The sequence below is a fragment of the Homarus americanus genome, unplaced genomic scaffold, assembly GCF_018991925.1.
Source record: "Homarus americanus isolate GMGI-L3 unplaced genomic scaffold, GMGI_Hamer_2.0 scaffold14723, whole genome shotgun sequence".
In the NCBI taxonomy this organism is placed as follows: domain Eukaryota; kingdom Metazoa; phylum Arthropoda; class Malacostraca; order Decapoda; family Nephropidae; genus Homarus; species Homarus americanus.
This window is the reverse complement of record NW_024722425.1, coordinates 273,611-277,900: the sequence shown is the minus strand read 5'-3', so window position 1 is coordinate 277,900 and position 4,290 is coordinate 273,611. Positions and strand designations below refer to the sequence as shown.

The following is a 4,290-nucleotide window of genomic DNA, read 5'->3' as shown; positions in this document are numbered from 1 at the left end:
GCGTGTATTCCTAAGGTTCAAATTGATTATCGTAAACCAGTGTATATAAGGCTTATATGGTGCGCCCGGAATTAAGGATGATTCCTTTATGATTTTTTATGAGGTGTGGGATAACAAACACACGAGGGGAGAAGGATACGGCCAGTGAACCACAGGAGGGAAAAACCTCAATAAATAGAGGAAAAATAAACTACACTAACGCAAACAATTATAATTATATTGATATGTTTAGAATATATTTACTTATATTTAAAATTCCGTAAACAAAGCAATGCATGAATGTAAATGACGTTTGTGACATGAATGCCTTGTTAATTATAATTTTGTTTCACATTAGTTACTAATTTAGAAACAATGGTGCAGGTACTGATAAAAGTATGGGAAAAATATTTCAAAACAATTGAAGCTTGTCATTATTGTTGTACTACATAAATACGGATCCATGATTTAAAAATAATATCTGAAAACAAATAATTTAATGAATAAATACTAAAAAGTATTCATCGCTGCGGACAGGATTCGAACCTGTGCGGGCAGAGCCCAATGGATTTCAAGTCCATCTCCTTAACCACTCGGACACCGCAGCTCTCTTTAGTTAAGCTGCAGAACATCTATTATGGAGTTTATATGTTTATATTACTTGTGTATCATAAATTATGATTTACGATTATTGCTTTATGTGACTCTCTGCTCTGAAGAAATCACCCAAAGTTATAAACATAAATGTCAGTACCTGTAAATTTACTTGTTAAAATTTTAGCTTGAAGGCCGACTGTGTTTACCCATATATCATAATACAAGGTACAAGAAAAAGTTAGAAGTTGTATAGATTTTACTGCTACGACTATAACATTAACACCCTCAGCCTTGGATGTTCCTCGCTTCATTCTGGAATAATCTACGTTGTTCAATAAAACGTCTTTTGGTTCACGGGAAACACAGGCATATGAGTTACGCTAATACACAACTCACGTTATGTGATGCAACCTGAAACTATCCTTTAGTGGAAGTTATTAAAACGTAATACTCAAATCGTAATTCAGTGTCGGTGTGTATTTTAACTATGCGAAACATCCACTTGTAGCCGAAAAAAGTTATTTTCTGTATTGTCAAACACTGTAAATACAAGTTCATTCCTTTGGTCGTTGTTGTTCGTGAAGTTCTTTAACATTTGTTGCTAGAGCCAGATCCAGTTACTTCCTCGACGACAGCTTATTATATTAAATGCAACTTCAAAGTATGTGTAATGTTTTACACATAGAATCATCAGTCCACTTCACCACCGGCGATGAATACTCCGAGCTAATGGTGTCTACAGCTAGGTATGTTTATCGTTATATTGTAAACAGTCGCATCAATCTAGAAAAGTCCATTCAGCTTCAACTCTCTTAGGTGGAGTTGGGTTCAGGTCACATATAGAAAACAATTTTTATTCATCTTCCGGCTGGTATGTGGGACGGAAGGTTGAATTTTATTTTATTTGATTGTAACATCTTGTAAATACTATTATAAGCCAACTCGCTGAGGATTTGGTCCGTTTGACCCATAAATATAGCAAGAGCCGCCCATTTTCTACGGCTGGAAATCTTGTGTTTAAATGATTGTTATTATCGAATCCTGTTAACCTGGACACACCCTAAGCAATTCTGTTTAAATTTCAAGTGAATCCGGTGGCTGGGTATAAAGAAAATGGTCGACAATATAATACGGACGGAAAGCGTTCATGAGCTGCGTGACAAGCCGGGTGACATAAACTGGGCACTAATAAGTATTTGTAAATTTATTACAGAAAGTAACAACATTTTACATTTAATTCCGCCATCGTATATACAGTCGTCGTTAAATTTTACCATTAAAGAAAAATAATATACGTTCTTTACCAGAACAAATACTGACAACTGAAGTTTAATATTCGAGTAAATATGTTTTTTTGGTCTAGCCTATTATTACAGCGCCTCCACAACTAAAGACTTGAAGCGAGTGTTTTAGAATTGTAAATACAAGTCATTAAACTTAAGAGATACGTCACCATATCTAACCAACTTCTACTCGGGCTAGCATCATTAAGGGTGTTTTAGCAAGTCCTTAATAATCAATGAACTAATAATTACCTACATAAATACAAACAATGCAAAACCTTAGCGTCTAATACAGTACCGTACTGTCTCCCTCGACTTGCAATAATTTTAACTTCATATAACCTATTTATTATACACTACACAGGGGTAATTATCGTCTTATTTTGATGACTATAATATAACTTACCTGCCGTCAGCTGGATGTGCGCCATATAGGTCTTGGATACAATATTTTCGCCTAAAATCCCGAGGAGCCTAAACCCCGCGCCCTGTGAGACGACTCGGTGCTCCTCCTATAGATGCTCCCTCCCATAAAAGTAGTGTCGTCTCTTATGGGGTTATAAAATTAATTCTGTCAGTTTCTCAGTATTGATGCCTTATTGAAAGTTATATAATTACTTTTAGCTGTAGTGGATAGTAACAATTCAAGTTATTATATTGTTAATTAATGTAATGTAAAATTTATTAGTGCGCGGAGGAATATATATCAGACTCAATTTCCCGCCCACGTAATGTTAAAAAATATTACGAATAAACTAAATTATTTTTCACGCTACTTAAATGAAATAAATTAATCTAATGAAGCGTTAAATATGTTTTCTTTTTTAATTTTATCAAATTCGTTTGAATTATAAAAAAAATAAGAGAAATATGGAGCGGGTAGTGTTGCTGTTCGTAGTAATAACCAACATGATTCATCTTGCTGAAGGCGCCAGTTGTCATGGAGAGGCGGACAATGTCTCCAGTCTATTTTGGAAATATTTCGGAACAAACGTATGCTGTGGCGTTCGTTGGAGCAGGGCGCATCTCTACCGAAGAAATACACAAGTAAAGCAGTAAGGCCAAGTCCAAAAAACACTGGCATTTTGGTTAATAAGGTCGGTATCAATTCTTTACGTTTTCTGAATGTGTAAAATATATTTGTGATGTAGATACTCTTAGATACTCTTTCTTTGCTGAGTTTTTTGGACAATTACCTGTACAGTATGTTCTTGCAAAAGCTATTTATTAATTTCTTGTGAGGTGAGGTATTTATTATGATGTACAAGTAATATCTAGAGTTTGGAGTTTCATTATAGAACCAAGAGTAAAGTCACCGGGTCGTCTACACCAAACTGCCTCCGTGAGTATTAAGTCTTCCCTATCAAACTCTGTAGCTCAAGTATTGTATAAACTATTATGTAAGTCGTATAAATATAGTACAATTCTAAGATATTTTCTTTAAATTTCTTTCGGAATATAATCTTGATAAAATTTATTTTTAATAGTTTAGTACCATTAATATAGGCTCGCCATTTAACAATATACTTTAATTAGGTTTCCACATACAGTATATATATGGAGTAGAAAACATTTAGGTGGGAAGGAGAGATTTTTGAATAGAGGAATATTAACCTAACCAACCTTTCCAGCTGTTGAGGAATTTGGGCCTCACCGTAGAGTTGTGTGGGCCAGTGTTGATCAAGTCCTTCAGGATGTGACCTAACCATAATACAAGATACTACTACTGCTACCTGCACGACAGCTGTAAGGTTAGATTCTCTTCTAGTTTTAAGGGTTTGGTAATATTCACAAATTTAAATGACGGAAATAAATATGGAACACTGCATTTTAACCTGACCATGACCTGGGGATTACTTGACCTGGTGGTTAATGGAGCCTTTTTTTCTCAGTTATTTTAGAATTTGATAAGGATATTTTTATTTGATATATTGGTAACATGATTGATGCATTGGTAACATGATTGATACATTGGTAACACGATTGATACATTGGTAACACTATTGGTACATTGGTAACACTATTGGTACATTGGTAACATGATTGGTATTAACCCAGATGCAGTATTAATGGGATGTTCATAGCGGAGATAAATTAAGATTAGGAGCGACTCTTCCCTCGTGTAAAAGACTACCGTATTGTGTTAGATTAATGCCTCTATCTCTCCTCCAAGCTTGGCGGAGACATTATAGTATTTATAATTCTGTATGTGTGCATCTTTAAGGCCTTGAATACATACAGTAATACAGGAATAAGCTTAAAATCCACGCAATTAATGCCATGACTTCGTATTGTTAGACTAGTAAGATCGAGGTGTTTGAATGAGGCTTTGTTACCACACGCTATTAGGAAGACCGAGGCGTTTGAATGATTATAGATGCAGTAAGGAACAAAGGAACGATTCAAGTTATATACACACACACTAACACCG

General features: G+C 34.9%; 1 non-coding gene across 1 annotated transcript; it reads right to left on the bottom strand.

Annotated features, from left to right (window-relative positions):
- Positions 1–504: 504 nt before the first annotated feature.
- On the bottom strand, positions 505–586 carry Trnas-uga. The gene has a single exon. It is a non-coding gene; the product is annotated as a tRNA-Ser (tRNA).
- Positions 587–4,290: the final 3,704 nt, after the last annotated feature.